The sequence below is a fragment of the Bidens hawaiensis genome, unplaced genomic scaffold (genome assembly GCF_021521415.1).
Source record: "Bidens hawaiensis isolate Kalapana, Puna unplaced genomic scaffold, B.hawaiensis_p1.1 tig00009686_1, whole genome shotgun sequence".
In the NCBI taxonomy this organism is placed as follows: domain Eukaryota; kingdom Viridiplantae; phylum Streptophyta; class Magnoliopsida; order Asterales; family Asteraceae; genus Bidens; species Bidens hawaiensis.
In genome coordinates, this window is record NW_027491726.1 from 311,311 (window position 1) to 321,568 (window position 10,258).

At 34.8% G+C, this 10,258-nt stretch overlaps 1 pseudogene across 1 annotated transcript; it reads left to right on the forward strand.

Annotated features, from left to right (window-relative positions):
- Positions 1 to 6,508: 6,508 nt before the first annotated feature.
- On the forward strand, positions 6,509 to 8,017 carry LOC143533405 (malonyl-coenzyme A:anthocyanin 3-O-glucoside-6''-O-malonyltransferase pseudogene; annotated as a pseudogene). The gene is made up of 2 exons (XR_013135348.1): positions 6,509 to 7,915; positions 7,952 to 8,017. The product of XR_013135348.1 is annotated as a malonyl-coenzyme A:anthocyanin 3-O-glucoside-6''-O-malonyltransferase pseudogene (transcript).
- The last annotated feature ends 2,241 nt before the right edge of the window (positions 8,018 to 10,258 follow it).

The window sequence follows — 10,258 nt, forward strand, 5'->3', positions numbered from 1 at the left end:
CTTTTTGTCTTTCACCCCCTGTACCTATATCCATCGAAAAACCCTCTTCTCCATCTTCATCAGAGACCGCCGCCACTGCTATCCCACCAAATCCGGTGGTGTTTTTCCGATCGCCATGATTTTTCCGGTCGCCACTAGTATCGACGTTCTCCTTTTGAGTACCGGTAACAAATGCTTTGCGTCTTTCTGGTTCGGAGTTCAAGGTGCCTTTTTTGTGGCCATCGGCCCACCAGTCGGGGTAGCCGACGATACGAAAGCACTGCTCTTTCGTGTGTCTGGTCATTCCACAGTGGTAACACTTCAGGTGTGTTTTATCGTCCTTACCGGCTTTCCTTGATTCCGATCGGCGACCTTTAGTTACGAGACCCAACCCTTCTGTTTCGATGGCACTTAAACCGACCGCTATACCTTGTGATTCGCTGGTGGTTGCTCCCAGAATGTTCTGGTGAGCGGTTTCTTTACGAACCACGGCATAGGCCGCCTCTACAGACGGAAGGGGGTCCAACCGGAGTATTTCCCGTTTAATGGGTTCGTACCTCCGGTCGAGGGCATTTAGAAACTGGAAAAGTTTCTGTTCTGATCGGATTCTTGCGTAGGTCTTGATGTCTTCAGGGCATTTCATGGGATTTGGATCGATTCTATCGATCTCTCCCCATACCCCTTGTAACACAATCCAGAAGTCTTCAAGGGGTCTGTCATTTTGCTTGATGTCATTAGCTTTGACATGAAGGTTGAAAGTTTGTAACTTGTCTCGTCCGCTACTGTAGGTGACCACCAGAGCATCCCACAGCATTTTCGCGGTAGGATACTCGGTTAGGTTGCCTGCGAGTATTGGCTCGATATTCTGAATGAGCCAAGAAAATACTAAGAGATCTTCTTGTTCCCATTTCTCATAATCTTCACTTGTCGGTTTTGGGGGATCTGAATTCAGGTGTGACAACAGGGCTTTGGATCTTCCGCCTATGGCAACTCGGATCATACGGGTCCATAGTCCGTAGTTCTGGTTGTTCAGCTTGAGGTTAATCTGGAGATTATCGGATAGTTTTGGATTTTGAGGCTGTTGGTTGAGATTGTTTCTTAGCAGATTCTCGATTTGAAATGACAAATCAGAACCTTCGTTGCCGTCTCCGGACATGGTGGCTTGGGTTTATTGATTTGGGGCTGGAAAAAAAATCAATCGGTATGTGATGAGCAAGCCTGCTCTGATACCATGATTCGATTTGAATACAAGGATTATTGGTTTCTCATTTTATTATATTCATAAAGAGGAATACAACCATTATATAGGAGATTACAAAGCTCTTGATTTAGAAATAACAATAATATGTGGCTGTCATTTTTAAGAAAGGAAACCGAATATCTTGTTTTGACGAAAAAGATGCAATTATTCCACCAATCATGCTGATCCAATATTTTTCAATCCTTTCCTTTTAACAATAGTGACCGGTAACTGAATAAAAAAACTGATAAAACATACATACTCTTAACAATTGATAAAATACAAATAACAAATAATACTACTAATGTCTTCAAAACAACTTATGGGACTACATGACTTCTTCTTTAATCCTTCTATCTTCAATAGTTTCTTTAGTATCTTTACAGTCTTCGAATGTTTTGCAGATCTATTGTTTGTCTTTAGTACTTTGAGAGCAATTTTTCGTTCTTTTTTTTTTTTGTTTAGAATAGAGAACAACTGATTTTCATGTTCAGTTGTTTGGTTTTTGGCACGTCAGTCCTTTCCAAGTTCAGCATTATCTAGAAAGTAGATAAAATTGAAAAAGATTAACAGATTGCCATGTAATTGGCACACCATACGACGTGTCATAAAAAATAAAAGAAGTTAATGCTATGTAACTTTGGGATTTTGATTGGTAACAAAACTGAAATTTTAATCGACACTAATTATATCTTGTCAAAGCCATAGAAAACCTATAGCCTGATAGGTATCCCTAAAACCCGATGGGTAATTATTCGATATAAACCTGATGGATTTGAGACGGGATTTAATAATCAGGGTATGAGTATAGAAATACCTAAACATGTCCCATACATAACCCATTGTTACCCATACCAAAAACCACCTAAGGGACACGCTTTTCTCATGTTTACATATCTTGACCATTTACCATCTAGACAAAAACAAATTGGTTGACATGTAGAGATACTTTTTATTTTCTAATTAATTGTGCTATTGGTAGCTCTTTAAGTTTTGAATAAAAAATGCGAATGAATCAAATTAAATTCAGGTTGGTATTGATATGATAATGATAAATAAGTTATAAAGAAAACGAAACAAGATTTTACCACTTAACACAACAATGTACATTTTTTAAAAGTAATGATTTACACATTTTATATTTTCAAAAATGTAAACGAACCGAAGGTTCAATTAATTGTTCGTGAACCATTCAGCGGGAAATTATTTGTGTTCGTTTTTTTAATAAAAGAACAACCATGAACAAAAATTTTGTGTTTATAAAACTAGACGAGCATACATGAACATATGGCTCCTTAGTTCATTTAGGTTCGTGAATGATCGTTTATGTCCGTTCATTTGTGTTCGTTGACGTTCAATTACATACTTATATAAACTAATAACATATTATCTAGATGAGTAATCTACTTAATCGTTTTATAGTTATTCACTTGAGTTTATTTAAGTGTAGTAAGTTATGTTCATTTATGTTTGTTGGTTTTCATTTACATTTGTTCATACACGTTCATTTATGTTGTGTACCTTAGTTCATTTATGTTTGAGATGGGATTTAATAATCAGGGTACGAGTATAGATATACCTAAACCTGTCCCATACCCAACCCATTGTTACCCATACCAAAAACCACTCAAGGGACCGCTTTTCTCATCTTTACATATCTTGACCACTAACCATCTAGACAAAAACGGATTAGTTGACATGTAGAGATACTTTATTTTAAAACTAATTGTGCTATTGGTAGCTCTTTAGGTTTTGAATAAAAATGCGAATGAATCAAATTAAATTCAGGTTGGTGTTGATATGATATTGATAATTAAGTTATAAAGAAAACAAAACAAGATTTTACCACTTAGCACAACAATGTACATTTAAAAAAGTAATGATTTAGGTATTTTATATTTTCAAAAATGTAAACGAACAGAAGGTTCAATTAATTGTTCGTGAACCATTCAGCGGGAAATTCCTTTATGTTAGTTTACTTAATAAAAAAACAACCATGAACAAAAATTTGTGTTTATAAAACTATACAAACATACATGAACATATGGTTCCTTAGTTCATTTAGGTTCGTGAATGCTCGTTTATGTCCGTTCATTTGTGTTCGTTGACGTTCATTTAAATATTGATAGAAACTAATAACATATTATCTGGATGAGTAATCTACTTAATCGTTTTATATTTCACTTAAGTTTATTTAACTGTGGTAATTTATGTCGTTTATGTTTGTTGGTTTTCATTTACATTTGTTCATACATGTTCATTTATGTTTGTGTACTTTTGTTCATTTATGTTTGAGACGGGAGTTAATAATCGGGGTATGAGTATAGATATACCTAATCCAGTCACATACCAAACCCATTGTTACCCATACCAAAACCACCTAAGGGACCGCTTTTCTCATCTTTACATATCTTGACCATTAACTATCTAGACAAAAACAGATTAGTTAACATGTAGAGATACTTTTTATTTTCTAACTAATTGTGCGATTGGTAGCTCTTTAAGTTTTGAATAAACATGTGAACGAATCAAATTAAATTCAGGTTGGTGTTAATATAATATTAATAAATAAGTTATAAAGAAAACGAAACAATATTTTACCACTTAGCCATGTACATTTAAAAAAGTAATAATTTAGGTATTTTATATTTACATAAATGTTAACGAACCGAAGGTTTGATTAATTGTTCGTGAACAATTCAGCGGGAAATTCCTTTATGTTCGTTTATTTAATAAAAAAACAACTATGAACAAAAATTTGTGTTTATAAAACTATACAAACATACATGAACATATGGTTCCTTAGTTCATTTAGGTTCGTGAATGCTCGTTTATGTCCGTTCATTTGTGTTCGTTGACGTTCATTTAAATATTGATAGAAACTAATAGCATATAATCTGGATGAGTAATCTACTTCATCGTTTTATATTTGTTCACTTGAGTTTATTTAAGTGTGGTAATTTATGTTAGTTTATGTTTGTTGGTTTTCATTTACATTTGTTGATACATGTTCATTTATGTTTGTGTACCTTTGTTCATTTATGTTTGTGACGGGATTTAATAATCAGGGTATGAGTATAGAAATACCTTAACTGTCACATACCCAAACCATTGTTACCCATACCAAAAAACACCTAAGGGACACACTTTTCTCATGTTTATATATCTTGACCATTAACCATCTAGACAAAAACGGATTAGTTGACATGTAGAGATACTTTTTATTTTCTAACTAATTGTGCTATTGGTAGCTCTTTCAGTTCTGAATAAAAATGTGAATGAATCAATTAAATTCAGGTTGGTGTTGATATTATATTGATAAATAAGTTATAAAGAAAACGAAACAATATTTTACCACTTAGCACAACAATGTACATTTAAAAAAGTAACTATTTAGGTTTTATATTTTCAAAAATGTAGACGAACCAAAGGTTCAATTAATTGTTCGTGAACCATTCAGCGGGAAACTCCTTTATGTTCGTTTATATAATAAAAGAACAACCATGAACAAAACATTTGTGTTTAAAAAACTAGACGAACATACATGAACATATGGTTCCTTAGTTCATTTAGGTTCGTGAATGCTCGTTTATGTCCGTTCATTTATGTTCGTTGATGTTCATTTAAATATTGATAGAAACTAATAGCATATAATCTGGATGAGTAATCTACTTAATCGTTTTATATTTGTTCACTTGAGTTCATTTAAGTGTGGTAATTTATGTTCGTTTATGTTTGTTAGTTTTCATTTACATTTGTTGATACATGTCATTTATGTTTGTGTACCTTTGTTTATTTAAGTTTTTGACGAGATTTAATAATCAGGGTATGGGTATAGAAATACCTAAACCGGTCCGATGCCCAACCCATTGTTACCCATTCCAAAAACCACCTAAGAGACCACTTTTCTCATATTTACATATTTTGACCATTAACCATCTAGACAAAAACGGATTAGTTGACATGTATAGATACTTTTTATTTTCTAACTAATTGTACTATTGGTAGCTTTTAAGTTTTGAATAAAAATGCGAATGAATCAAATTAAATTCAGGTTGGTGTTGATATGATATAGTTAAATAAGTTATAAAGAAAACGAAACAAGATTTTACCACTTAGCACAACAATGTACATTTTTAAAAGTAATTAATGATTTAGGCATTTTATATTTTCAAGAATGTAAACGAACCAAAGTTTCAATTAACTATTCGTGAATCATTCAAGGGGAAATTCGTTTATGTTATTTTATTTAATAAAAGAACAACCATGAACAAAAAATTTGTGTTTATTTAACTAGACGCACATACATGAACACATGGTTCCTTATTTCATTAGGTTCGTGAATTTGATGTTCGTTCATTTGTGTTCGTTGACGTTCATTTACATATTGATAGAAACTAATAAAATATTATATGGATGAGTAATCTGCTTAACCGTTTTATATTTGTTCACTTAAGTTTATTTAAGTGTGGTCATTTATGTTCGTTTATGTTTGTTGGTTTTCATTTACATTTGTTCATACATGTTCATTTACGTTTGTGTACCTTTGTTCAATTATGCTCGTTTATTTTTATTTATGTTCGTGAACTGCTCGTATAGATATTAAACAAATGAACACGAACTTGTTAACTTTATAAATAAACGAATATAAAGACAAATATTTGTTCGATTAACTGTTCACGTTTGTGGTTGTGTACGTATTGTTCAAAGTTAAATGAACAACACAAATATGCCCATACGTCCTTTGTAGGTTCAACATACTCTAAAAAGTATATTAAAATAAATTGACAAAACACAACAATTTGCCATGTGTTTGACAGTCACACGACACGTCATAAAAAATGAACGGAGTTAACACTTTGTTAGGTTGGGATTATTATTGATATTAAACAAATGAACACGAACTCGTTAACTTTATAAATAAACGAATATGAAGACAAATATTTGTTCGATTAAATATCCGTGTTTGTTGTTGTGTCCATATTTGTTTAAAGTTAAATGGACAAATGCTAACATGCCCATACGTCCTTTCTAGGTTCAACATACTCTGCAAAGTATACTAAAATAAATTGACAAAGCACAACAAGTTGCCATGTGTTGACAGTCACACGACATGTCAATTAAAGAAAAGCTGTTTTTGATGAAAGTCACATATTTTACTAAATCCATGGACGATTTTGACGCTTTATGCAAGATAAATAAATAATTATGAAATGAAATTATCATCATTCTCTCTCTATAAAATAAGAAAGAAATGCAGGACATATGAAAGCCAGCAAACGTGAAACTTTCTTTCCCCAAATATGGCTATCTCCTCCGAATTTTGGGTTATCGAAAAATCTGGTATCTCACCACCGCCCAACACCGCCGTCGAAAGATCACTGTCACTAACCATTTTCGACTTGGTATGGTTGATATTCCCTCCGGTTCATCAGCTTTTCTTTTACGATTTCCCCCACCCCAAGTCCCATTTCGTCGAATCAGTTATCCCGAAACTCAAACACTCGTTGTCTATAACTCTTCAACACTTCTCCCCTTTCGCCGGTAACCTCGTCGTCTTTCCATCCGCAAATGGTTCAGACGTTCCTCCAAAACCCTTATGCCAAAGGTGATTCACTCTCCATTATATTCGCAGAATGCGATCATCTTGATGACGACCTCACACAAAACCATCCTCGTGAATGTAACAAGTTTTATTCACTTGTACCTCTTCTAGAAAATCCAGTTAAGGCATCCGATCATGTCAAAATCCCAGTTTTTTCGATTCAAGTTACCTTCTTCCCGAACTCAGGCATCGCCATCGGTCTAACAAACCACCACTCGCTTTGTGATGCAAAAACAATGCATGATTTCTTGATGGCGTGGACTTCGGTACACAAACATGGCACGGATGAGTTGTTTTTAGCTAACAAATACCTTCCATTTTATGATAGGGTTATCGAATACCCTAGCTCATTAGACGACTCAATGTTAAGCTTACCACCGATGAAAAGTATTGATGAAAGGTATAGAGCACCTCAGCTTGATCCCCAAACCGATAAACTTCGTTACACATTAGTTTTGACTCGATCACAAATCAATAGCCTAAAGAAATGGCTGTTGGTTCAGCTGCCAACACTGGAGTATGTATCTTCTTTTGTTGTAGGATGTGGTTTTACGTGGAGTTGTGTAGCGAAATCGCGTGTTCAAGTACAAGGAACGAAGGGCGAGTAGGAAGCTGAACGGTTTTTATGTTCCGCTGACTGGAGGGCTCGTTTGAATCCACCGCTTCCTGAAACATCCTTAATCACAGACAAGTAAGGGTTTCCAACGGCAGTTGAGTTACTCGCGACGAGCATAAGGGAAGCTCTAACCAGTGAACGAGGGTTAGCTAAAGACGGTATGCTATGGATGGAGAATCTCAAGGTACAAGTACCCACGACGGATGTCACTGGAACACCAAAACTCCGTGTTTACGACATTGATTTCGGGTGGGGGAAGGCTGTAAAGTACGAGACGATATCACAAGACTACTCGGATACGTTATCAGTTAATGCAAGCAAAGACTCACCCGAAGATCTTGATATTGGTTTGTGTCTTCCCCCTAAGCAAATGGATGCTTTTATTACCATAGTCCAAAACGAACTAGAGAGCATAACTTCTACTTTATGATGTATTAATGTATGACTCTTTTACTTGTTCACATGCATTAATTAGGTAATAATAAGAGTTCATCAATGGGAATGATCTTAGGTAATAAGAGTTTGTGGCAAGATCTACCTTATTTAATAAACTATTGGTTTACAAATGACAAGTGTGACATCTCATATGTTTTTAACATTTTTCATTCCCACAAAATGATGACTAATTTTATTCCTACGCAGTTATCAAACAAGATAATGGATTCGTAATTATACATTTCATTTCCACTTCCATTACATTCTCTCATCCATTTACCAAATAGACCTTAAATATGTAATTAAAGGAGGGTAAAAATTGAAGTATGTAGGATATATTTTTATGTTAATATATTTAATTTATCTTTTAAATAATAAATAATGTATTAATAGTAAATCTATATACATATGTTTGGTGTGGCTAATAAATGGGTTAGGATTTAGGAATTTACTAGTGAAAGACACATCACCTTTCCCTAACTAGGCCGACACATAACGAACTAAAAAAGGTAACTAATTACTATACCAGATTTAGTAAGTATCATGTACCGCGGATGCCCAACCAAGAGGAAAAGCAACGATAAATAGTCCACAGCCCTAATAACACCAGCGGTTTACTAGACTGCGGACGAGGGTAATTGTAAAGGTAAGGTCCTTCAGAAGGCACGTAACAGGAGCCCACAACCGTGGAAGGATCACAACATGCAACATAACCACCCGAGGAATAATCAAAGCGGATGGCGGAAGACCACAGCCAACCACGGTTACTAGAACCCCATAAGGGGACAAACAATACAGAAAGAACAGACATGCACGACGAGCCTATCAGGATAGACCAATATTGTACCTTCAGGAGACAAACATTCCATTCGCCAAGTTGTCTCAACCAATCAGGGACCAGTAACGTGCTAAGGCACAACGAATAGAAGGTTCGGAAGATGGTGACTGCTGGCCGAATCTTCTCTACTCCTTTGGCTATAAATAAGAGGCAGAACCAACGGTAAAGGCATCTTATTTTTCTCCTCTCATTAATACTCACAACTTACAATACTGATTCTCACGTCGGATGATGGATATGAGAAGACCCCCCCCCCCCCCTCCAATTCCCCTTCTCGTAATGAGCTCACGGTGTTCTGTTTTGTAGGAATCGTTGATGAAAACCTTGAAAGATCTGGCATTATTTCCATACTCAGTCGAGATACTAACTTGACCGCTCTAGGTTCGTTTAGTGTTTCTTCATGATCAATATTATTTTTCTGGATTTAAAGGCATGATGCATTGTTGTGGCAACACACATTTGGACGGCGTAAAATACATCAAGTATTCATACTTGGACGGCCTAGAAAAAGGAAAGGTTTCGATCATTGATGGCGTGGAAAATGGTAAGGTTTTGATTGTTGACGGCTTGGTGAAAAGGCAACACCGAAGAAGTTAGAAGGGGTAAAAGATATATGTGATCATCCTATCTATAATATATATAAACGAAAGCTTAAAAATCTTACGTGTCGTGATGTGGTCGCTCCCTCTGTTTTTGGAGTCACCAGATTTGCTTGATTTTTGAATGGAGGTTTCTCATGCATTTGACCCGAATTCACGAGTATGGGTCTCATTAAACCCAGATATTTCTTAAACGAGTTATAACATCTCATTAAATTAAAAACTAATCTCATCAAATATTTGATATAGGGGATGGATCTTGCGAGAAGTGATATTACAGCGAGAAGTGAGAGAAATGAATATGTAACTCCATTAATCCCTAATTTCACTCCATTTATGATGTTACCTACATATATGTAGGTTAGTTGTATTTATGTCTTAGCTACACACATTCAAACATACCTACACACATATACATGCGTACCTACACACATTCAAACCTACATACCTACACACATACAAACGTACCGAGCCACATTCAAACCTACATACCTACACACATACAAACATACATACACATATACAAAAATACATACCTACACACGTACATACGCACATATACAATAAGAAAGGGAGTGAAAAATAGGGATTAATGGAGTTACACCTTCACTTCTCGCTGTAAGAAAACTTCTGAAATGATCCAATACCTCTCTCTATATATATATATTATTTATAACTAAAAACCAATTTTATAGTAAAAACAATAAACTGGTCTTGGGTCTCATCAAACTCATATGGCTTTTAAATCGGGTTATAAAATCTCATTTATTTTTAACTTTCATATAATAAAAAAATAAATAAATATTAGAAACAAATAATATAAAACAACCCCGTAATACGAGGGATAAAAACTAGTAAAACATATATCTAAAGTGATTGGCTATAATTTCGCTTTGTTTAGTATTAGCGCTTGAGTTTGTTTGCAGCTTGTTCAAGTCTTGCATGT